The following is a 26262-nucleotide window of genomic DNA, read 5'->3' on the forward strand; positions in this document are numbered from 1 at the left end:
ATTTCGAGCACACTAAGTGCGGGGACCTCTTTGACTGTGACATGAGTTTTGTGAATAGAATGGCTGGAAATGAAATACCCTTCTACCCCACATTTAATGGCAGATGGGTAAATTCAACGATTGATTTTATATTGATGTCTACTAGACACGGGGCAACGGTACAGGCATTCAGTATTTTGGACAACCCACTGAGTGACCACTTTCCCCTTAGTTTAGAAATTACGAGTAGGTCCAAAGATCAACGTGGAAGTTGTACTCGTAAACCTTATCTAGACAATATTGCTATGCATAGAAAAAATGGTTATTCTTTAAAGTGGACGAAAGTGGTCCCGGATGACTTCCTCCACAACCTGATTGTGAATTGTGTTCACAATTTTGATACTTGTCTGGATGGGAATATCGATGATGCTGACTTTATAAAAATGTTTTTAATAATTGCCACACAAATTAAAAATAGCCTATGGGTCGAATTGAAAAACCCTAAACAGAAGCAAACAAGCTAGTTTGATACAGCTTGCACTAAGGCTTATCGTAACCTCAAACATGCTTTAAAATCCCCCGATAAAGAGCGGCAAGGTTGGATGGTTAAGCTATGTGAAGAAATTTCTTATGGCTATAGGTCTGGCAGATTATTATGACGATCCTTCTTTTCTGCACGATATCCCTAGAAAAGCCCTGAAGGAAAAGTGCATGAAATACTTGGGAGAGTGCAGAACCGCCACTGAAATGTTAAAAAAAAAAAACGGTGGTCGCACACCAGCTAATAACGATCACAAGCAAAATGCAGCCATATGTTATATTACAAATGAGTGATTACGAGAGGTATGTACTAACTCGTTTTAGATTAAACTTATTATTTAGGTCACTTAGTTTCCCTAAAATGAATAACTGGTCCAAACATTTAAATAAATGCCCATGTGATGATTTGTCTGAGCAGTCGGACATTCACATTCTCTTCTGTAAACTTTATTTAATACCTAGGCGAAGATGGATTGTGCCGATATTAAAGATTATGGAAGTAAATCGTTGTTCTCCTGCCTTTTTAGCTGTTTTAAGATTAGATAACATTCTAACTGTTGTATCTATCTCTGCGTTTCTTAAAAATGTTTTTAAACATCGGAAATCTATAATATCCTGATTTATGATGACATTATTGTGATTACTGTGCTTTATTGGATGAATTCATTTTTTTTAAACATGTGGTTTTATTTGTACTTTTATGGTTGTTTTGTTTTAATCGAATAAAGTTACAATTGAATTGAATTGACTCAGTTCCACAGATAGTGCTAACAGTGGACGCATCACTCACCGGCTGGGGAGCCCATCTCCTAAACCATACAATTCAAGGCAGGTGGACCCCTCAACAAAAACTGCTCCACATCAGTCACCTCGAATTACTGGCAATCTTTCTAGGGTTAAATTCATTCCAAACACATCTCATCAACAAAACTGTCCTTGTCCGCGCAGACAATAGGACAGCAATGTATTGTATACAAAAACAAGGAGGAACACCTTCTTTGCAGCTTTCTCAACTAGCGCAAAATATATGAAGATGGGCCATCGCCCAAAGGATGTACCTTCTAGCAGAACATCTTCCAGGGGTACACAATCAGATTGCAGATCTGCTCAGTCGCCAGACACAGCAGATACACGAATGGGAACTTCATCCTCAAGTTCTTAATCCTTTTTTTCAGATGTGGTACCACCCAGACATAGATCTGTTCGCCACACACGCAAAATGCCCAACCTTCGCCGCCAGGTATCCACACCCATTGTCCAGGACAATGCGATATGGATGAACTGGTCAGGCAAATTTGCGTACGCTTTTCCGCCACTCCCGCTCATCCCATTAGTAGTGCGTAAGCTCAAACAACATCTCTCAAAATGATCCTAGTTGCTCCAACATGGGCCCGACAACCATGGTTCACAACACTCCTGGAACTCTCAGTAGTTCCACACCAAAAACTACAGCTCTCCCCAAAGCTTCTCACTCAGAACCATGGAGAGATAAGACATCCAGATCCAGATCCAGCTCAACTAAATCTGGCAATCTGGCTCCTGAAGTCCTAGAGTTTGGTTACCTCAACCTCCCACCGGATTGTATGAACTTGCTGCCTTTGCTGCTTACCTTCAAAACAGACATTTGTCATTGTTTAGGGTACCTGCTATCAAAGCGTTCATGGAAGGCCTTAAAAGGATAATTGCACCCACAATCCCACCCTCTCCAGTGTCGAATTTAAACATTGTCCTTACTAGGCTCATGGGTCCCCCATTTGAACCTCTACACAAATGCGAATTGCAGTTCCTTACATGGAAAGTAGCTTTCCTAGTCGCAATCACCTCTCAGAAGAGTAAGTGAGATCCAGGCTTTAACCATCCAAGAACCATTCTTACAAATACATCATAACAAGGTGGTCCTTAGAACAAACCCAAAATTCCTCCCCAAGGTAATTTCTGATTTCCATCTTAATCTGTGGAATTGCTCATATACCTCGAGCGAAAAATGCTACTTACCAGTATGCATCTGTTCTTGGCATGTAGAGGTGCAGAATGACATATGCCCACCCGCCTCCCCGGTGCCTCTATCTGTTCCAGTGCTATCTTACTTGGATACATTACACATGGACATCTTTTCTGTTTCTTACAAACTCAATCATTTCCCTTCATGGCGAAAAACAATCGGAGGATGGAGTCAATGCCCATGCGCAGTATCGTCCAAGGGAGGAGTCGCCTATCTCGTAACTACAAAGACTTCTTTCTTCCAAGACAACAACAAACTACAAGCATCCGAGCCCAACACCAGATGGCGATCTATGCACAAGTATGTCATTCTGCAGCTCTACATGCCAAGAACCGATGCATACTGGTAAGTTGCATTTTCCTTGCGTAGGAATCGCCGCACGCCTCCTGAAGAGGCTGCAGACAATACAAAATTCAGCTGGCAGACTCTTCCCTGACCTCCCCAGACATACTCCTATCACACCGCACCTCAAGAAGCTGCACTGGCTCTCGATGCAGAAAAGATGCCAGTTCAGGATATTGACCCATGCATACAAAGCTCTGCACAACAAAGGACCAACTTGCATCAAGAAACGCTTAACCTTCCACCAACCACACAGACACCTGCTATCCACCTCCCTCTTCCTCGCAGATACCCCTGTATCTGTCAAAGCAACAGCGTAGAATGCTTCTTCTCACGCCTTTCGGACGAAGCCTGGAACAACATTCCTCTGCAACTCAGAACCACCCCATCTCCTCAGCAATCCAGGAAAGGACTCCAGACCTGGCTGTTCAAATAAATAGATCACCATGAGGCAAGCAGCTGCTCCAGCTACTTGAGACCGTAAATGATGATTTGCTGTGCTTTATAAATCCTTCATTTATTGATCGAACCCAAGAGCTTCAGAGATACAACCACTAGTCCCCGCCTCATATAATTCTAACCCCCCCACTAGATAAGTCTCCACTGCCTTCACATTCTTTACCATTGTCATCATCCTACAGAAGATACATGGGAGGATTGCGATTTGGACCATCCAGGGGACCCAGCCCTGAAACCAGTTGCAATCAGGGCCTCTCCCCCAGATGACACTAACATTACATGGGGTCTTATGTAGAGCTGCATCTTACCACAAGGTAGACCTCCTCACCATCCTGGAGAAGAAGGACTTCCTCATAGAAACACTCAGTCGGAATAGAATGCTCAATGCAGTACCTTCCAGTGCTTAAAGAGTGGAGAAAAAGTGCAAACTGTCTCCTTTGGACCCTACTTACCTCAAGTGACAGGCTTCTCTACACTCTGGTGGTGCACACCACCCGTAAGCAGGCTGCTGCAGAGGCCACAAGGGTTATCTCCCCCTCTGGATTAGTAGAGCAAGAGAACTGATGCTGCAGCTAAGAGTTGTGGCGTGTGCCACCTGCTTGTTGGTGGATCTTTATCTTCTTGGGTCTACTCATAGAACAATAGGGCACAGTAGGAGAAGATGGAGGGCTGCTGCAACACCTACCTGAACAGTTTAGGAAGATTGGGAAGGAAATTGTTTTAGAAGGCGAAATCATTTCAAATGGCACATTTTGAGGTGCATTGGATCTACCGATACAACAGCCAGAGTTGTCAACATCTGTCATCCTACAAAGATACTCATGGCTGCATATCTCTGATTTTAAGTCGGAGGTGCAACAGCACCTCATTAATTTACATTTTGATTGTGAGCACCTCTTTTGTCCACAAAGATACGGCAAGAGTATGGTGGCTCTTCAACTATCATCCACTAGGTGTTTCATTTGTAGGCAGCAATATAGGGGCACAGCAAAGGTCTTTGCCTTTTCTCTAGAACACCTTCAGTCGTACCAACACCTGCTACATAATCTTGCCACCAACACGCAAGCAGGGGATTAACTCCAAAAAGGGCAAAGGTAGAAGCACTCTCACTAGTGGAACTCCACCTCAAAAAATGGACTTGCCACTTATCTATTTCCCTCCTCCCCCAACAGGTCACATCCCACCTAGCGGGGGATTCACATGTGAAGCATACCAGGGCAATAATTCCAACAAGGGCAAGGGTAGAAGCACTCTCACTAATGGAACTCTACCTCAAAAAATGGACTTGCCACTTATCTATTCCCCTCTTCCCCCCACAGATCACATCCCACATCTTGGGAGGGAGATTACGCAGTTTTCGTCATCGCTGGGAAGAAATCGCCTCCTATTGTTAGGTCCTAAGCATACTCCAACATGGGTATTGCCTGTAGCTCCTCTCAACCCAACCAAATATTTCAGCCGGTCCACACACCCTAAGAGGTACATGTGCTTCTACTCAAGGGGGACATTTCTACTCAAGGGCTGGGGGGGGGGGGGGCTAGGACCAATGCCATTTTTCAAAATCAGGACTGAGAAGTTTACTCCCTGTACATTGATTTCCCAAAAAGGATGGCTCCCTCAAACCAATCTCAACCTCAGCCCCTTCAACAGATATCCAGATATCAGAACATCTCCATGCAGCAACCCTACAGGCTGTTATCCTTCTGCTGAATTAAAGTAACTTCATGCCCTCTCTAGATCTGAGGCATGCCTGCTTCTGCATAGTCATCCATCCTGCTCATCTGCGCTACCTCCACTTTGTGATAAATGAACAGCAAAGTACTACCGTTCGGGGTTACCACATCTCCAAGCGTGTGCTCACAAAATGCCTAGTGGTCATTGCCACTAACATCAGAAGGGGGGTGGGGACACAAACATTTTCCAATATCTAAACGATTTGCTGATCATACGTGTGGGCAGGCAGCAGTGGCTACCACACACTGAAGCAGCCATCTCCATGCTTCAGTTTGGGATTTGCAATAAACTCCGCCAAATTCCACCTTCAACCCCTACAAATTCAATTTTCAGCCAGATTGTCGTCTTCCAGTTAGAAAAGTAAATAACTTACTGGGGATGACGGCCTCCTGCAATGCCATAGGTCCTCATGCTAAACTACATATGCACCCATTTAAGCAATGCCTTTCAGTACCTGGTCACAAGAGGGTCATCTATGGGATCTTGTGTCGGTAAGGACCATTACCCCTTGCTCTCTGCCGTGGTGGAACATCAATAACCTGTTGCAGGGCTGGCCTTTCAACAACCCAGTTCCGCAGGCGACTATCACCACAGACTTATTTCTCGTTGGCTGGGAGCGCATCTCCACAGCTTGACAGTTCAGGGTCTCTGGTCATCCCAGTAGCTGGGGTTCCACATTAACAACCTATGACTTCTTACCATCCACATAGCCCTCAAGGCCTTCTTCCAGAACATTCAGGTCAAGGTGGTGGTGATAAAATCATACATACTGCCTTGTACTGCTTGCAGAAACAGGGCGCTACCAACTCAACGCAGCTCTCAGCATTGGCACAAAAGGTTTGGCATTGGGTGATTTGCCACCGTATTCACCTCTTTGTGGAGTACCTACCGGTAGTGGATAGCAACTTTGCCAGCCTGCTTAGCAGGACTGCTCAACAAGTCCACGAGTAAGAGCTACACCCAGAAGTCCTACTCTCTTACTTATTAAACTGGGGATTCCCACAGAAAGACCGGTTAGCCTCTCAGTGACCATAAAATGCCAAACTTTTGCCTCCAAATTTCCACACTCACAGTTAATGGGCAGTGCTCTTTGGATGAATTTGGCCTGTATATTTACCCATGCTTAACCTTCTCTGCCACGTCTTCAATGTATGGCAAGGAAGCTGTGGCAAACGTCTCTGATTCTGATCCTGGTACTCCGTTGTGAGCCAGACATCCATGGTTCTCAGCCCTCCTCGAGAGGTTTGTCTTCCCATAAGGAGCTCCCCAACAGGCTAGAACGTCTCCTGCAGCAACAAGGCTTGATCAAACATCCCAACCAAAGGTAACTCTCAAGCCTAGAAGCCTACAGGCAAACCTGCTCCGGTATTGCCCCTAAAATCTGGAAAACTCTTCCACCAGCGACCAGGACCAACCCTTTAATAAGCCTCTTCAAAAAAGAAGTAACAATATTGCTGAATAACCTCCCATGGCTGACTTTGTTTCTCGTTTATTTGTATATCATTACCTATTTTGTTCTTGTTGATCCTCCACTCACCACAATTTGTGTATACTACATTCAAAGCCCAGTTCCCCGTAACAGACTTGTTTCTTGATATCACCCTTTATCTCTTTGTTTAATCTATTCACAGTCTGTTATCTCCATTGTACAGTGCTGTGTTAGCACCTGTTGACTCTATGTATATACTTTTCTATTTTTTTGTATAGCACTCTGATACCAGAAATGGTCTTGTTCGCGCTTTTTCAAAACATCATAAATAAATGCATGCAAAACAGAGAACACTTTCCCCTTTTTCGAAAGGTAGTCATTAAAGACTTCATGGAAGGCCTTGAAAGGGTTATCCCACACAGAGTTCCACCCGCCCATCTCTGGAATCTCAATATTGTATTCTCAATACTCGTGGGTCCCCTATTTTAGCCATTGAAGTCATGTCCTTTGCACTTCTTATCCTGGAAAGTAGCCTTCCTCATAGCTATTATCTCTCTTCGGCATATAAGTGTGTTATTAACCTCACTTTTCAAGAGCCCTCATCCAGTTTAATGCAGATAGGGTTATACTTGAAACTCTCCTTTATAGCTCAACCAATTAATTTAGCTACTTCTCTTCTTTCTTCACCAAGACTCTGTTGTGTAAAAAGGCCTTTTAGATGTTAAAAGAACCCGAATGCACTACATTGACAGAGGTAAGACCATTTGTAAAACTCAACAGCTTTTTGTCTTCTTCACTAGGCCTTACAACCCATATCAAAAGCTAGCATAGCTATAGGGATAGTTAAATGTATCTAAACATGCTACCTTAAAGCCAAAAGAGTTTTTCTTGCTCCTTATTGGCCACATTCTACTATGAAGAAGGGGGCAACAGTTTTTTTTATGGAACATTCTCACATCTGACATGTGAAGCAGCAACATGGTCAATCCATCACACCTTTACTAAACACTATGTGGATAATCTTGCCTGTCAGGCTAGAGTTGATCAGGCAGAGTTAAGAAATTTATTTCAGGCATCCGAGTCATTCACTGGCTAGCAACTGCTTTGGGGAATGTTGATGTATAGTCTATGCAGATTTTGTTTATCTACAACACGTGGTACGCATTTAAAATGTTAGTTTGTAAGCATTTGGTAGTAGCTTGTAGTGATGTAGGCCAAGGTTCTCCAGCACCCCAGTGACTCCTACACCCTGGACTTAGACCACACTTAAAATTGCAGATCATACATGTCGAGGACCCACCATAGCACTTCCAGTCTCCAACTGGCACAATTCATGCTCTTACTGAGGAGCATCCCCCAAGAGATCGGCTCATATGGTAGTCTTGACTCCGCACCAGCGAACAACCTTGTAAAAAAACGCCATGTAGTAGTAGAGGAACGAGCCCGAAAGAAGGTGTGACCTTTGGAGTCCACACCATCGGAAGCTGTTGTCACTCCTATGCAGTGAAAATAACCTTCAACTCTGAAGCACTCTCATTGCCAAAATGACCAAGATCAGACCTCCGCTCTGAGGTCGACCTCAAAGGTCACATGGTCCCTCTAACCAGCATGGACTCAAACTCTACACTTGTCCATCGGCAGAAAATGAATGCCCCTCAAGCACGACAGCCAGCTGTCTCCCTCAACATATTTCTTACATTGACCATGATACAGGCCACATTGTCACCATTCCTCCAAGCACATCAACACTACCACTCCATAAAAAACATAAGATTACATTTGATGATTCAGAAAACTACAGGGTAGTCCCATTCCAGAGAAAAGTGTTCACCGTTGCAATACCACCACCCCAACAGCTGAATCTCATGAAACTTGCGTAGTTTGACTCAGAGGGAAACATTATCTAAAACCTACTGCCCATACACCCATATATCAAGGACTAGGGATATAAGAAGAACAAGAATGTGGGGTGGACATGAAAAATGAACCCCTGGAGCCATACCCTGTAAGGGCATCGCTCCCTGATGACTCTTAATCATACAATGGGGTCGTTATAAGAGCTTCACAGCAGCCCAAATACTCACTTTAGGTAAAAAAAGATTATTTTCTTTTCAAAATGCTCTCAAAGACTGAAAGAGGCATTCATTATTTACTATGCTTAATTTCAGCAGATACATCAAGGACCCAGTCAAAGTAAATATTGTGCAACCTTGCATAGAAAAGTAGTTTAAGATTGCATCCCAGGATCCGTTTTTCATCAGGGACAAGTGCCCATCGATTCCTTCGTAATAGAGTCAGGAAGATGACTTTTATGCAGTGTACAGATTTACCTAATATATAAGGAAAGCAGGGAAGTTGGAGGAGTGGTGAAGTGAGTAAGCTGTTGAGATCACAACAGTCTACGCCATAGCCAAATATAAGGCATGGTTAGCCTATTATCTCTGAGGGATACTTCTAACTGCAGACTCCTCACCTTTGAATACTCCCCAGGCTGGATCAGGACACTTTTTGCAGCAGTGCGCCAGCTTGCCTTTAGGTAGTACTGTGTTCCTCATCTTTGCTTCCATACTGCTCTGCAAGTGTCAGAGCGGAGCTGCATGTAAGCACCACTCCACTGATCTCTGTGCCACTCTTTCCATGCCTTCTGAAATGTATTTGGAGCTCTGCTCCCAACTTTGTCAGTTTTTCCGACTACTTCTTAAGTGTTTTTCTTGTGTGCTAAGGAGCAATATCCCCACTCAAAACAACAGGTTTCAAGCCATGCCACAAATGCAGGAGGCAGATGCTGCATGAGGTGTGTCTTTGGTGCCTCGGCTCAGGCCCCAACTCAAGCTGTATGAGAAGTGCGCCCTCATGCACCTGAAGGCAATCCAAGACATAGATGCGAAGCTGTATATTGCCGAACACAAGACATTGCATCCTTGGCATTTGTCCCACTCCTGATTCAATATTGTATACCTGTTCCCAACCTCAAGTCTGTTCCCCTGAGCGTTCAACTTCTCTCTTAAAGTTCTATGGTAAGTCCAAGTCTAAGCTCAAGCATAAGAATCTGAAGCAGTTTTCAACCTAATACTGCCACTCTGACTCCAAAGAGAAAGCATGAGGGTGTCACAATGTTAGTTACACCCCTTTGAGGTCTCCAGCCAAGGAATCGATTCCACAGCTGGTCCCTCTTCCATGTAAATTAGTCAGTGTGCTTCGGGCTCCTTCTGGTGTGCCTTTGGTGCCCTACTTCAACTAGAAGGGTTCATAGTTGGGTGACCGCTGGTGGGGCCAAATGTTGCGCAATCTGTCCTCCTGGGACCTGTTACTGCTTATGTACTGATTATGGTACATACTTCTATTCCAGCCTGAGATCACACTGGTTTCTGCTACACTGGCGCCAGATTGAGGCGTTTGGCAAGCGCATGTTTTCATCTGCCTGTGTATTTGCTGGATCGCTACACACATGACTTCTCGGTCATGGCCAGCTCGATCTTGCAGGCAGTTCCTGAAGGCCCTGCAGCCTCTGTGGGTTAGGCAATTAATGATGGACAGTATGTGGCCAAATGTCATCCCCACAGGTCTGAATACCCCAGATTACCGTATGAAGATAATCTCTACCAGTCTTGTACATCATCTCCATGTATGGATGCGTCTTGCAGGAATTTCTGGCGCCTCAGAGGCCTGCTTCATGGATATGCCCTTTGGTCCCACCTTTTCAGTGAGAAGGCACACTTTGCTGTGGAGCTCTTTAAGGACAATAGTGCTATGGCTTGCTCCTTTGGACTGTTGACCCCTGCTAAACAGTTCCCACATCAATTCAAAGAGTTTAGGGGACATTACAGAGGGCTGGCATGTAGACAGTGACTGCCTTTCCAACCAGAGCAGTAGGTGCCCCAACCCTTTTGATGCCATAGACGTAGGTCTGGCAGGTAGTGTGCTGGCCTGCAGGGGCTTCAGTACTCCAATTCCTCTCCCCTGCTACAGTCGCCCCTAAACCACCTTAGTTTACCCTTAGTGGCACATGCCCAACTGGGGAGCAGCAGAATTCAACATTTCCTCCCAGGTTTGCTGTTCATCACCTCACACAGATGGGTCTTACAGATTGTTCAAAATGGATATGCTCTAGCTTTTCTTTGAGCCCTACCCACTATTCCTCCCACACCAGAGCTGATTTCGGATGAGCACCTGTCCGTCCTGTTACAGGAGGTGCAGCTGTTTCAGTTTTCCTTGCTCCCTTTCATCGTCAGCAATGCCCTTCAGGTGTTCATGAAGATGGTGGTGATTGCAGCCCATGTTCAGAGATCGGTGATACCTGTATTCCTGTATCTAGATGACTGTCTGTTGGATGCGGGCTTACCACTATCAGTCTTGAACCACATCTGGATGATAGTGATCCTCTTAACATCTGAATTCCCACCTGAATCCTTAGCAGGGATGTTCATTCATTGAAGCAATCCTGGACATAGTGGAGTTCATGGATTTTTCTCTACGGAAGCGAGTCCAGGACATTCATCAATGATCCTGATGTCTGCAGCTCGATCCTGGATAACAGTGAGAGGAGTTCTGAGGCTTCTTGGCCTACTCATCAGCTATGCCAGGTTGGCACATGCCGGCTGTGTAGTGGAGCGTGAAGGTCCAGTGGGCCCGGCATCAGGGAAATCTAACCCATATTATCCATGTGTTGGAGGAGATCGCTCAGGACACGTAGTTGTGACTGCTCTTACACAATTTGTCCAGGAGCAGATCTTCTACCTTCCCCACCCAAAGCTGATGGTGTTGACAAATGTGCCTGCTAGGCTGGAAAGGTCATCTGGGAGACGTGGCGATCAGGGCACTGGTCTCTGGTGGAGTATCGATTTCACGGCAGTCTTCTAGAGTTGTGGGCCATTCATCTGGCTTTGAAGACCTTCCTTCCATCAAGGGGAGGCTTGTGCAGGTTCTCACAAACATCACTGCTGTGCAGTACTGGAACAAAGTAGGCATATTTGTGTCCAAGGCCCTGTTTCAGGAGGCACTGTGCCTCTGGAGGTGCTTTGAGTGTTGGGTCATTTTCCTGATCGTGAACCACCTAGATGGATCCCTGAATGCAAGAGCAAATGAACTGAACAGGCGGCATCTGGCAGATTATGATCGACGTCTACATCCCAAGGCAGTGCATGGCATCTTCAAACAGTGAGGAGAATCCTTTTACCACTGTAGAGAATGGTAGAAGGCTGCCTCTTTATATAGTGGACCAAAAAGAGCTACACTGTGTAAAGAGTCCAGACAAACCTCAAAGGAATTACAGAGGCACAAATGAAATCCCAAATGCTCTCTTTTGTGGTAGTGTGGGCGAGCAGTTAGGCATATCAGAGGGCAGTGCTAAGCATTTATTGCACAAAGGCAGTAGGTGAGACATTCACTCAATAAAGAAATCCAACACCAATTTATAAAAAATAACATACTTTTATATGAATTTAGGTACCAAGATCATTGGAATCGGGTAAGTACTTTTCGAGTTACGAATTTAAAAAAAATTCAAAAGTTGTTCTTTAGGGAAAAACACGTACTGCATTCGGGCACTTAACAGCAACTTATGGGCTGTTCTTCTGAAGTTAAGGTGAGTATGGGGCAGGATCCAACACCAACAGATCACCTCAGTAGGCTCTGGGGCGTCTGGGTGCAGAGGTGAGTTATGGCATTGGCTGTCCCATTCACGTCAATGGGAAACGGTCCGGTCAGAAATGAGGCTCTGTGAGTGGGGGACTAGACTGGGGGAACCCACAGGGAGGCTTGACCCTTGAGATACTTGGGCATATAAGGCCACCATTCTTCCACTTCTCAGGCTGTGGGGCTTGGGTGCAGTGGTGTCTTTGGACATCTGATTCGGTGCTGGAGTCACTCACAGTTGGAGGGGGCCCTCGGAAAGAGGCTGCCGGCGGTGACTGGAAGTCCAGTCTAGCCAGAACCAAGGATGAGCTCGGCTCTTGTGGGTCTCAGGACCACGTGGGCACCATCACATCCTCTGGACTATGGCTGTAGGATGCGGGTGCAGAGGTGCTTTATGGTGTCAAGTGGTGGCAGTCAGAGGCTCTCTCTTTGTCTTGGTTTCTGCTGAAGAGGGGCAAACAGGACAGCTAGGCCACTCATGATGTGGATCGCATTGTCTCTGACGTCAGTCAAGTTGTTTCTCCTCGGCATTGGTGTTTGGACTGGACACAAAAAGCCTTGGTTGCTGCAAGGGGACCAGTGCACCATGTTTTGGTACTGTGCGGACCGGTCGGCCCTGGCGTCCCCATACTTGGAGGGAGGATGAATCTGAACTGTGGGAGCATGGCTACCTCTTCCTAGGAATCTGCTTCGTTGGTAGACCTGGTGAGCAGCAGGTCGATGAACCGGGTCTTGCTTTGTTTTTATTTAAAGAAATAAAGGGGACACTCAAGTTATCACTGTACTTGTTACATTCTCCTGACCCATTCACGTACATGTAACGTTTACAATGTTATATACACAGTACATACAATCAGTTCATTCAATGTGTAATTTAGACATCATTACCTTCAGCATTATTGCCTCCCTCCATTGAGCCTTCTTCCCGAATAATTGATGGTAATTCGCAAATACCTCCCTTATAGGTATTCCATTTTCCCCATTTTTTGATACATTTTTTGGGGCATCCCCTGTGTACGTACACCGTTTTTTACGCCACCATCACTGTTTCCTTGTCTTTACACCAAATTGCTGGGGTAGGGGTAGCCGCCCTGCCCCGGTTGCGGGCAATGTTTCTTTTTGCTATCATGATACCCAGAGTGGCCCAGGTCTGTTGTATTAAGTTTAGGTCTGTTGCGTCCCAAATATTAAGTAAACAACATTTGGGCTCCCTTGATATTGAATATCCACTCACCCTCGTGATTAGTGACATGACTGCCTCCCAGTATCACATCACCACGGGGCAATCCCAGATCGTATGGAAGAATGTACCAATCTCCCCACAACCTCTCGGACATAGCGGGCTTTCGATTTTACCAATTTTGCAGAGGGTAGTTCTAGTGTAGTAAATTCTGTGAAGAATTTTAAGTTGTATTAGTCGTAGTTTAGATGTAATCGCTACCTCTCTGGGGGAAGAGAGCGCCTCCTGCCATTCTGTGTCATTCATTTCACCCACTCCATCCTGCCACTTATTTTTGAGCCTTTCCATCGAGTCTGACATATTATGAATTTTTTTGTATGTTAAGGATCTTGCTCGGGGGGGGGGGGTACTACTGCCTCAAGGGCATGTTTAATCTGTTGATAGCGAAAATGTTCGGTTGGTGCCAGCTTGTATCTTGTTTGGAGCTGTGTGAACGTGGTCATTTTTCCCTTCAACAAGAGATCTCCAACCTTCGATATCCCGATGAGGTCCCAGTTGTGGAAGCCTTTGCTTTTTTCTAGTCTCTTCAGCTTGTCCGTAACCCATAGGGGCTTTGCTTGTGTGAGCGTTTCGTGCCACCCTAGTTTTTTATGCACTAATTTCCACGTTTGGAGTGTGTGGTGCGTCGGACCTAGAAGTTGACTGGTCTTATTATAGAGTGCTCGGTGCAGTCCAGTCGGTCCTAGCTGTAGTCTGTCGAGGGCATAGGCAGGGTCCGTGTAAGGGACATGAATCCATAGATTCACGACTGTTAACTGGGAGGCCCAATAGTAACATTGTATATTAGGGAGTGCGATGCCACCATCTTACCAGGAGTGATGCAGTTTGACCATAGCTATGCGGGCTGGCTTGTGGTCCCATAAGAGTTTAGTTACTTCTGCCTCGATGGCCCGGAAGTATGTTTGCGGGACTGGAAAGGGCGTGTTTTGGAGGGCATAAAGGAACCGAGGGGGAGCCATCATTTAAAAAAAGGGCAGCTTTCCCTAGCAGCGACAATGGTAGTGATTGCCAATGTTTAGTGTCTTTTTGAATGCGTTTTATAGGGGCTTGGAGATTCAAGGTCATAAATAATTCCCGATCTCGAGCAGTATGGATCCCTAGGTACTTGAAAGTATCGTCTACTTCTTTTACTGCGCAGCCAGTTGGGAGAAGTGGGGGAGGTCCCTTCAGGACGTACAAGACCGATTTTGCCCAGTTTATCGTATACCCTGAGTAGCGGCCGTAAGAGCTACAAATATTTAGAAGACAAGATAGTGAGCATCGCTGGGAGGCCATATACAAGAGGATATCATCCGCATATAATGAAATACAGTCTTCCAGGTCTTCAGTCCATTTAAGTACCCGGATAGCTAAGTCTTGATGAATCCAGGCCGCCAAAGGCTCCAGAACTAAAGCAAAGAGAAGGGGCGATAGTGGGCATCCCTGTCGTGTGCCCCGGTATAACAAAATCTCTCTTGACCTATGCCCATTGGCTACTATTTGGGCCACTGGGTCAGTGTATAGTAAGCGGACCCAGGAGTAAAATTTTGGTCCGAAACCCAATTTCCAGAGAACAGCAAAGAGGAACGGCCACTCGACTGTATCCGAAAGCCATGCGGGCATCTAGAGATAGCACCACGGCCTCTTCCTGGATAGTATGACTACGTCCAAGCACATTATGTAGGCGCCGAAGGTTTAGTGCTGTATTTCTGCCGGGCATAAACCCGGATTGATCCGGATGTATCAATTTTGCTAGGTGTGGCGTGAGTTAATTTGCCAAGGCTTTAGCCAATATCTTGGCCTCGGCATTAATCGGCGTTATAGGCCTTTAGGAGGAACAGTCCTCCGCTGGTTTCCCAGGTTTATGGATGGCCACTATTGTCGCAGTCCTCTGATCACGCGGTAGCTCCCCTTTTACTAAAAACTCTTTGTATATTGCCGCCACGTATGGTGTGAGTGTTGTCGCATTACGCTTATACCACTCGATGGGGATACCGTTCGGTCCCAGTGCTTTATCGGACTGTAATTTGTTGATTGCCAGCGCAATTTCGTCAGCGGATAGTTCACCTTCCAGGGTCTGGGCCTCTACTTCTTCCAATTGAGGAAGTTTGATATCTCGGAGGAACTCCTCCATGTCAGCTTGTGATTGCGTAATTGTGAGGGCCTAAACCTGTTCGAAGTGGTCCGCTAATAGGTCCACTATACACTCGGGATCTTGAGTCAAACCACCCATTGGGAGCCGGAGTTCTGCCACCCATCTGTCCGCCTTTTCTTTTTTGTCGAGCCAGGCCAGGAGTTTTCCGGCCTTGTCCCCAGCCTCGTAAATGGTATGTTGGGTTTTGGTGAGACGTGCTTTTGCTGCTTCCCAGAGAAATTCCTTGTATTCTCCTTTCTTTAATTGTAGGAGGTGGGCATTAGCATCTGATGGGTCCTGACTGCGGGAGCTTTCCAACTCCTCTACTTTTTCTAACGTCTCTATAGTTTCAACTTTTTCCCTCTTGTGATGTGTGATTAGTGGCATTCTCACGGAGCACTGTTTTGTAGGCTTCCCAGAGGATGGCTGGGGAAGAAACGGAGGATACATTTTCATTGAAATAGTGCTTAGTGGTGTCAGATAGCCCCTTCCCTATTTCCGGAGACTTCAAATACCCGGAATATATAGGGAATATGCGGGTCTGAGCTGTAGAGTACCAAGTGTAGAGGGCCCTAATCGGGGAATGGTCAGAAATGCCTCTTGCTAAGTGAGTTACTGCGTGAAGATTCCCTAGGTCGGTTGCAGGTGCCAGTAAATAGTCTATTCTAGAGAGGCTATTGTGGGCCCCCGAGTGATAAGTATATTGTTTCAGCAAGGGGAACAGGGCACGCCAAACATCCACCATCCCCATCGCGTCCAGGAAATCTGTCCGTGCCTAGTGTGAGCGGTGTTGCTGTCGTGGGGGTGTACGATCTAGAATGTCATTCAAAGTGGCGTTGAAATCGCCACCTATTATTAAAGAGCCATGTGGGAGGCGTAGGAGGAGATCACGGAGTGCTGTAAAAGCCGAGGAATGGAGCGCAGACGGAATATAGACAGAGACTACATTGATTATACGATCTTCCCATTGACACGAGATTGCCGCAAATCGGCCTTGGTCATCCTTGTATGTGTGCTTAACTATGATCGGGTATTGTTTCTTTAGGAGAATTCCTACCCCCTGTGAACTGGATGTGAATTCTGAATGGACAGCTAGCTTAAAACCCCATCAGTCTAAGGCCTTACAGACTGTCCCCGTCAAGTGGGTTTCTTGGAGTATGGTTATTGCAGGCGCCTTTCGTTTCAAATATTGTAGGACCAGTCCCCTCTTTAGTTTATCCTGGAGACCATTAACATTCCAGGAGATGAGTGGTAAATACTGTCTGGAGGATGTCATGGGGAGTATAGGTTCATGTGACTGCGGCATATGGTTTTTGTGTCGCTTGTACAGGTGTTTGCTGATTGCGTTCAAACATTGTAGGAGTATTAAACATGGTTAGGTCATGTGCCCAAGAACATATAGAAACAAAAACAATAAAGAAAAATGAACTGTCCCAGGACATCTCAAAACCCTCCCCCCACCCTGCTTCCCTGCAGAATGGTTGTTTAATTTCCCACCACCCCAACTTTGCAGAGTGCCTAAGACCCATAACCAATTTCCTATTTAAGGGGGGGATAGAGCCCTTCGCGCTTCCCCGGGGGGTCAAGCACTGGATTAGTGATCTTTACAACTAGTATGCAAGTAAATATTGAGAGGACATTATTCTATAGCATACAAAAAGTCTTCACAGAGGATCAACAGTCACTTGCCCATCTTTAATGTGTGGAGACTTTGTCAATCCGAGATTCCAAAGAGGCGTGGACTTTATTCAGGATGGACATGTCTTCTTGCAATGTAATTTCTTTCTCCGGTGTGGCCTCGTTGACAGGTTGTGTGCCAGTCTCTGTTCGGTCATGTACCTCTCTTTCAGACTTGGTGTAGGCGTATTTTTCCAACGTGTTCACTCGCTGGCCCCGGCCCCCTATCTGGCCCCACTCCTGCGGCCGCCTCCACGGGTACCAATTGACTGAGGGCAGTAATCCCCGCCGCCTGACCGTGTCACCCAATGGTGCACGCGGCCTGTCTGGTTTCCGCTGTTTGCTGTGATGAATTATAGGGTCAGGAGTGGAGCCGGGACACAAGACTGGATTGTGGGCAGGCACTGAGTGCAATGTATGGCACTTCTGGGATGATCCGCAAGTTCGTATTGCAGAGGTCTAGGTCTAGACCAGCAAAAGGTTTGCGTTTAGGCGGCGGTGTTTCGGAGAGCTCAGGGTAAAGCAAGTAGGCCAGGGCCCTGTTGAAACTAAGTACGGATCTCTGCCTCCCACAATCAACAACAACAGAGGCTGGAGGAACTGTGAAGGTCTCAATTTTGAAGCACTATGCGAAATTCGTAGGAGCAACAGTTCAAGTGTATCCAGGAAATAAGTCCCGGGTTTGGATCTCAGTCTTTACACCAGTGGTGAGGGATAAGCCCTGTGTGGAGCCTAATGTGTCAGGCAGGCAGTGTCTATTATGGCGCTAAAACGGTACAGAGGAATGGCAGTACCTGAAGTGAAGTGCGGAGCTGGGTCGGTCTTCACTCCAGCAGGAGACCGTCTGCCGATGTCTCCTCCCCGTCCTCCACACCACAGGGGTCCGGATAAATGGCTGTGTCTACGGCAGGCCCCAGATGGTAACCGGCAATGCTGGAGAGAAGTTCTGTGCGTGTTGCAGCTGGGAGAGTCGCTGGGCCCACCACTGCCCCCGGTGGCGCCGGACGTCCCCCTCTCGACGTCCCCCTCTCGCCGTCCCCCGCTCGCCACACGAGGTCGGGACTCAAGGGGGTCCTGCACCACTGCACACAGCAATGAAGGTGCTGGGATCCAAGCAGCACGCTCCCCGGGTGTAGGCGGAGCTCCGTCGTATCCTCGTCCGCCACACAGCGACGTCGGGTTGCGTCCCAGCGACAGTCCCATGTCTTTTCGTGAGTGCAGGCGGCAAGGGGTTTCAAGCGGTCACAGACCTCAGCGACTGCGCCAGGAGCCAGGCGAGTCTTCGTCCAGGTGCAGGCAGAGTTCCGCCACCTCGGCAGGTCATTTTTAAGGTAGTTACTGATCAATGTAGCAGACCTACGTAATAAACAAAGTGGTTCTGCCCTACTAGAAAATACTAGTTTTTTTATTTTTGTACTTTAAGGTGATGATCAGTTAGGTGAATTAAAGTGATCCATGAGCTGTCATGGAAAGCACTATGTGTTTTTAAAATACCCCTCACACACTATGAATCCCATAGTGTCATGCTTCATCATGGGGGTCTTCCCGTCCCTCTACGGGGCGGGGCGTGCTACTACCTACGAATACGTGGGAGCACTGTTGTTTATGATGAATAGGCTATGTGTAGTGGAGGAATGTGAGTGTTGGGATTATGTGTAAGATGTGAGGGAATGATTAAAAGGACCCTGGCTAGTAGAAAAAACAATTTTATTCTGTTCTCTAGCTGGGAGCGTTAAAAATGGGGAAGAGAGTAGGAAATGCCACAAGTTTGCGGCTACCTACTAGGTCGACATGTTTCGTAAGCAGTCCCCACTGCTTTACTCATCAGGACCAATAGATAATCCCTATAACACTAGAATAGAATTAAATAAGGTGGTTCGTATGCCTATTATTCCGATGTGCCCGACCTATAACAAATATTGACATCTGCGAGCAAGGGGTATAATGACCCCGAGAAACTCAAACCAATTAGGTATCTGAAAGAAATGAGAAACAACAATAATGCATGGAAGTTTTCACACAAATAGATACAACACATCACCATATTTCTAGTTCATCTAATTCATTTGTTTCGTGATATATTTTTGCTGTTCGTGATATATTTTTCATTTTCGTGATATATTTTTCTAGATATATATTTTTCGTTCTATATCATCTTGGGTAAGGTAAAATTCACTCATAACCCATTGCTATGGAACACAAGAAGAAGAGAAGAAAGCAAAAGGTAGTTAGACATGGTAGACAAAATAAGCGACAGCTCAAAACAATTGGGGTACTCTGCTGTACGAGTTCACTTGTTATATAGATGAATAAGGCGTGAAAAACCACAATCGTACTTGATTTTCGGGGGTACATACGTTCTTTTGGCGTAATGTTCAGGCTTCACGAGCACACACTGGAGGGGAGGGCGCCTGGTTTATATCACTAGAAAAACATCGTATTTATCGTAAATGAAAGTGGGTTGCCGAAAGAACGGCGATCTCACAAGTACCCTGACCTAGTTTAAAGACTCGGCCAAGTCTCAACTTACAATAGGCAGGATCGTCCCTCGCTTCCATGCACCTCCGTGTAGCTCCGTCGATGTAAATACGGAAGTGAGCTGCATTGCTTTTTATTGGTGGAGAGGATGCGGGAAGGAATAGACAACTAGAACGTGAGAGTCTAAAAATGGCCGCCCGAAACGGGCTTTTCAAGTGGTGTACTTCCTGGATGATAAATAGAAATAGAAGTTACTCGTTCATGTGGAAATACCATGAGTGTCCCGAAAAAACATTTGGGGTTCAAAAATGATAATGAAAAAAAGAATAGAATAGAATAACTATAGTCATGTGAAGATTTGCAAATTGTTGCACCAAAATATTCAATGCTGCCGATGAGACTTGGGATCAGTGAATCATGTATCACTTTACTGCGAAACTTCAGATTAATTAGTTCGCATGTTGTAATACTCGGGAGTATTGGACATCTCGTAGTCATAGCGAGGATAAGAAAAAAAGGCTATGTTTAAAAAGCAATCTCTAGCGACCAGCCACAACCGTTCTATCTCCAAACTCTCCTCGTTAATAATGGATATAGAGCTGCAAGTGGGAGTTTTAATTTGTACGCTCTTTAATTCTGTATACCACACAGATTTCTCATACGTGGTGGCATGTCAGTCACAGACCAGAGAGAAAGATATATGGAGAGATGCTGGTAGGTCCATCGAAGGAGTGATTTATAGAAAGATTCTCTCAGTATGGTTAAAGCTGACTCCAAGGAATATCGTCATTAAGGCCTCTAATGTTGGTCTTGAGGCGATGCACCCATCTTTGCTCTTTTTCAAACAGATACCTGTCGTTTGGTACCTGTTCGATAACTGTCCATGACATTTCTTCTGGTGTGTGAGGGAAATCAATAAAGTGTGCTGCCATTTTTGTGGCGCCTCTTTTGCACCTGATGTTGCTTTTATGTTCTCCAATTCTTATTTTCACACATCGAGTTGTCATCCCTATGTATTCCAATTGACAGGGGCATTTTATGAGATATACTACGTTGTTGCTGTTGCAGGTGGTAAATTTTCTCTGCTCCCATGTGATGTGTGAAAATAAGAATTGGAGAACATAAAAGCAACATCAGGTGCAAAAGAGGCGCCACAAAAATGGCAGCACACTTTATTGATTTCCCTCACACACCAGAAGAAATGTCATGGACAGTTATCGAACAGGTACCAAACGACAGGTATCTGTTTGAAAAAGAGCAAAGATGGGTGCATCGCCTCAAGACCAACATTAGAGGCCTTAATGACGATATTCCTTGGAGTCAGCTTTAACCATACTGAGAGAATCTTTCTATAAATCACTCCTTTGATGGACCTACCAGCATCTCTCCATATATCTTTCTCTCTGGTCTGTGACTGACATGCCACCACGTATGAGAAATCTGTGTGGTATACAGAATTAAAGAGCGTACAAATTAAAACTCCCACTTGCAGCTCTATATCCATTATTAACGAGGAGAGTTTGGAGATAGAACGGTTGTGGCTGGTCGCTAGAGATTGCTTTTTAAACATAGCCTTTTTTTCTTATCCTCGCTATGACTACGAGATGTCCAATACTCCCGAGTATTACAACATGCGAACTAATTAATCTGAAGTTTCGCAGTAAAGTGATACATGATTCACTGATCCCAAGTCTCATCGGCAGCATTGAATATTTTGGTGCAACAATTTGCAAATCTTCACATGACTATAGTTATTCTATTCTATTCTTTTTTTCATTATCATTTTTGAACCCCAAATGTTTTTTCGGGACACTCATGGTATTTCCACATGAACGAGTAACTTCTATTTCTATTTATCATCCAGGAAGTACACCACTTGAAAAGCCCGTTTCGGGCGGCCATTTTTAGACTCTCACGTTCTAGTTGTCTATTCCTTCCCGCATCCTCTCCACCAATAAAAAGCAATGCAGCTCACTTCCGTATTTACATCGACGGAGCTACACGGAGGTGCATGGAAGCGAGGGACGATCCTGCCTATTGTAAGTTGAGACTTGGCCGAGTCTTTAAACTAGGTCAGGGTACTTGTGAGATCGCCGTTCTTTCGGCAACCCACTTTCATTTACGATAAATACGATGTTTTTCTAGTGATATAAACCAGGCGCCCTCCCCTCCAGTGTGTGCTCGTGAAGCCTGAACATTACGCCAAAAGAACGTATGTACCCCCGAAAATCAAGTATGATTGTGGTTTTTCACGCCTTATTCATCTATATAACAAGTGAACTCGTACAGCAGAGTACCCCAATTGTTTTGAGCTGTCGCTTATTTTGTCTACCATGTCTAACTACCTTTTGCTTTCTTCTCTTCTTCTTGTGTTCCATAGCAATGGGTTATGAGTGAATTTTACCTTACCCAAGATGATATAGAACGAAAAATATATATCTAGAAAAATATATCACGAAAATGAAAAATATATCACGAACAGCAAAAATATATCACGAAACAAATGAATTAGATGAACTAGAAATATGGTGATGTGTTGTATCTATCTGTGTGAAAACTTCCATGCATTATTGTTGTTTCTCATTTCTTTCAGATACCTAATTGGTTTGAGTTTCTCGGGGTCATTATACCCCTTGCTCGCAGATCTCAATATTTGTTATAGGTCGGGCACATCGGAATAATAGGCATACGAACCACCTTATTTAATTCTATTCTAGTGTTATAGGGATTATCTATTGGTCCTGATGAGTAAAGCAGTGGGGACTGCTTACGAAACATGTCGACCTAGTAGGTAGCCGCAAACTTGTGGCATTTCCTACTCTCTTCCCCATTTTTAACGCTCCCAGCTAGAGAACAGAATAAAATTGTTTTTTCTACTAGCCAGGGTCCTTTTAATCATTCCCTCACATCTTACACATAATCCCCAACACTCACATTCCTCCACTACACATAGCCTATTCATCATAAACAACAGTGCTCCCACGTATTCGTAGGTAGTAGCACGCCCCGCCCCGTAGAGGGACGGGAAGACCCCCATGATGAAGCATGACACTATGGGATTCATAGTGTGTGAGGGGTATTTTAAAAACACATAGTGCTTTCCATGACAGCTCATGGATCACTTTAATTCACCTAACTGATCATCACCTTAAAGTACAAAAATAAAAAAACTAGTATTTTCTAGTAGGGCAGAACCACTTTGTTTATTACGTCGTTTACAGGAGGTAGGTTCTATCCCATTACCTCTTCACTCCCTACCTGTGATTATTTACAATGTAGCAGACCCCCCACCCCCGAGGGCTCTGAGCGCTAGAAGACGGCGGCCATTACGTTCGGCAGCCGGCCACGCCCCCAGGTCTTGCTCTGTTGGTGGCTGCAGGGGAGTAGCTTCTCCACTCCAAAGGAGTTTCTTTTGCAATTGGAAAATCGCTGGCAACCCTATGGGTTTCTTGGAGTCCACGCAGCGGCAGAGAGTCTGGTGCTCCACGAGGGCCGGGTGCAGCAGGCAGGCTTGCAGGGTTGGCGCCAAGTCAGTCATGCTCCTTGGTTCTCGGGTCAGCAGTTGTCTTTGCCCACTCCTTCTTTTGTGTCCGTTGAAATCTGAGGTCCTGGTATCATGGGTTCTCCTAAATAGTCAATTATGGGGCATTAAGGGGAGCGTGGGGTAGTAGGCAATTGGCTACTTACCCCATGGGTCACTAAAACACCTAGATGACCACTTCTTCAGGGAGTGGGTATCACCCTGTCCCAGGGTTCCTAATTCCACCACACCCAAGATGGTGGAATTCCTAACTTTGTGTTCACTTAAAGCTGGTCACCCTAGTGGTGTCTCCAGCCTGACAGTACAACACGCCTCCTGCATAGCTAATTTTTCTGTTTGTCCTGGTGCCAGATGGGTTGAGGGCAGGGGGTGACATATCCTCTGTCTGGGGAAGCCTTGGGTCACATATCAAAGGCGGCAGAGGCCTGTGAAGCTTCCTACCTTGATAGGCTGATTTACCAGCCTTTCTGGAGAAGGTGTAAAAGACCTCCAGATCAGGCATTGCTTCTGTCCTCTGAGAGCCGCGATCTCACCTGTCTGTGGTGACTTGACCAGTCAGCCAGCACACTAGAGGGCTGGTAGATTTTAGGGGGTACCTCTAAGGTACCCTCTGTGAGTGCATGTATTAATAAATCCATCACTGGAAGTAGTGTGGGTTTATTTATACAAGGTGTTTGATACCAAACACCATAGGTTTCAGTGAAGCCATTATGTAGTTGGGTAATTCCTTTGGACCAGTCTCCAGTACATACCTTAAGATGGCTTCCCAGCTCACTTGCAATATCTAGTAATGGAACTAGACTTCACTGAGACATTTCTGCTTATGCAGATATGTCCTCACTTAAAATATAATCCACCCTTCCTTAGGGCTCAAAGGCCTGCTGTGGGTTTACTTACATATATTAGATGCAGGGACTTTGGCATGACATACAGGAATCTGTCATGCCATGTTACAAAGCCTGCAATGGCAGTCTGTGTGGAATTTGTATGCGAGTCCCGTAAGGTGGCATAAGATACGCTGCAGCCTTAAGGCACCCTCTCTAACACCCATGGGCTAGGTACCAAGGGTACCATTTACTAGGAACTTACAGGGGGGCTAAAGTCCCTAGCCAATTTTAAAAGAATTAGACTTCACCTTGTTTTAGGGAAGGAGCACTGGCAGTGAGGTCTGGTTAGTAGGCCGCAGTGCACTGGCAGAGTCCAAAATCAGCATCTAGTAGCTAAAAAGGGGGTAAAAAGTGGGGGTACATTTACAACAAAAGTCCAGTTTCCTACAAGAACACAGAGTGTCAAAGGTTTTGCACGTTAAGAGTTTCTACAGCATCTGCATCTCAATACATACCCTTACCCCAATGTTGTAAAACACAATCTGATGTCTGGTGCTTTGTGGGTTTTAGGCAAAGTATCAGGAGTCCCCACAAAACTGAAACCATTTTCTTAATGAAAACAACATATAACTTTATGAGCCCAACACTAGATGACAGGAGCATGCACAGCATATGATTCTACTATCCACAAAACCTCAAACTGATTGTTACAGGTAAGTGATTATCTCCTAACTAATGTGTAATCGGAAAGGGCGGAATGGAACATGCTAGGTTGCTAATGGAAGAAGCTATTTGCTTTAATCATACCCAGGGATTCTGGATTTTGGTCACAAAGGACACTGAACAAGAAAGGCCTTTAAATTCTTCTTCTTTAAGAACTGTTTGGGATTCTTAATACAACACATTGTATGCAGCATGGGAGATATGCTATTGAGCTACAGAATTTCAAAGTGGCATAGATTTAGTGGGCTCTGATACTCTTGATTGTTATAAAAATGGCTTAGTCTCTGAAAGTAAGTCTGCATCCGGGACAGATGCGGTCCCAAGGACTGTGATAAGGAATTCACTCAAGTGGGGAGCAACTTTCCTTCTTTTTACATATCACTCGTACATGGACTATTCCTTTCTCCTAGTTGGTTTGGACAGTGAGTCCACTTTAGGGAGCTGCATTTGACATGATAGACCATGTAACCCTTTGACAACAACTTGCCTAATGGCTGACTGACTTTATTTTTTGAGAATACTCTATTCTAAATGGTTACAAGTTAAGTTAGATGGCCACTGTTAATTGTTTAACTAGATTCCTTGCTTTGAATAGGCTAACACAGAGGTTTATGTCAGCACTTGTATTTTCTCCCTTCCTGGCTTATTTAAGGAAGACCTTAAAACGAGCAAGATGTTGTCCTCTGAAAGCGTGTCATACTCCTGTTCCTGACCTGCTGCACACAGATGATGTAGTAGCAATCTATCAGAACAGCTGGTGGCTTACCAAGTCTGATGAATCGGCTATCTGAATACTTTGAGTAGAATATATTAAAGATAAATATAAATACTCAAGTTATGAATTTTAGCCGGAGCATTACAAAATTTGGGGAAGTATTTCACTACTATATGTTAGTATTTATTTAGAAAGATTTGACATAGAAAAGATTCATCACTATTTAACCTGGACAGTTGAGCTATATACTATGTGAGCCTTGAAAAAAGTTTAAAGATATAATATGGTTAATTGTCCTAAGACTCCCTGGTGTGCGCTTTTAAAATCAAAGTTAATCCTGTTAATTTAAATAGAAGTCCTCTTCCCTATCTAGTGTCCTTATATAAATATAATTTCACACAAGGTGGAAGTTGGAAGGCTACTATAGAGGTGGCCATAGGCTGCTTTTTAAAGTCTTTAATTAGGTGTTTTTTTATTCCTGGAGTGTGCTTGTAGAACGTTTGGGAGTCATTTGGGGTTTGGCTGAGTGGGGGAACCACACTAAATCAGTGTTTCTTCCGCTCTGTGAAATCTGCAGTCTTTGGATCTTGGAGGTGGAGTAAGCACCATGCTTGTAATGACCGAGTCTTAGCTGGCTCATCGGCAAAGCTATCACCTACAGGTAAAAGTGATGGTCGCGTAACCAATTTAGGCATGGCAGTCCCAGGCAGGTAAATCCGTTAATTGCCTTGATGCGCAGGAATGAAACTCCCCATGCTTCAGGCCATTTTCTTTTCGTGTGCCAGAAATAAACCTCTCTAAGTCTGGATTTGTTTCTGGAACACAAAAT

At 45.1% G+C, this 26262-nt stretch overlaps 1 protein-coding gene across 3 annotated transcripts in view; it reads left to right on the forward strand.

Moving 5' to 3' along the window:
* The window catches only part of UBE4B (ubiquitination factor E4B), a 918898-nt gene that overhangs the window by 310094 nt on the left and 582542 nt on the right, over positions 1-26262 (forward strand). The gene's annotated exons all lie outside the window — the stretch shown is intronic.

This window comes from Triturus cristatus, chromosome 1_2 (assembly GCF_964204655.1).
Source record: "Triturus cristatus chromosome 1_2, aTriCri1.1, whole genome shotgun sequence".
Classification (NCBI taxonomy): Eukaryota; Metazoa; Chordata; class Amphibia; order Caudata; family Salamandridae; genus Triturus; species Triturus cristatus.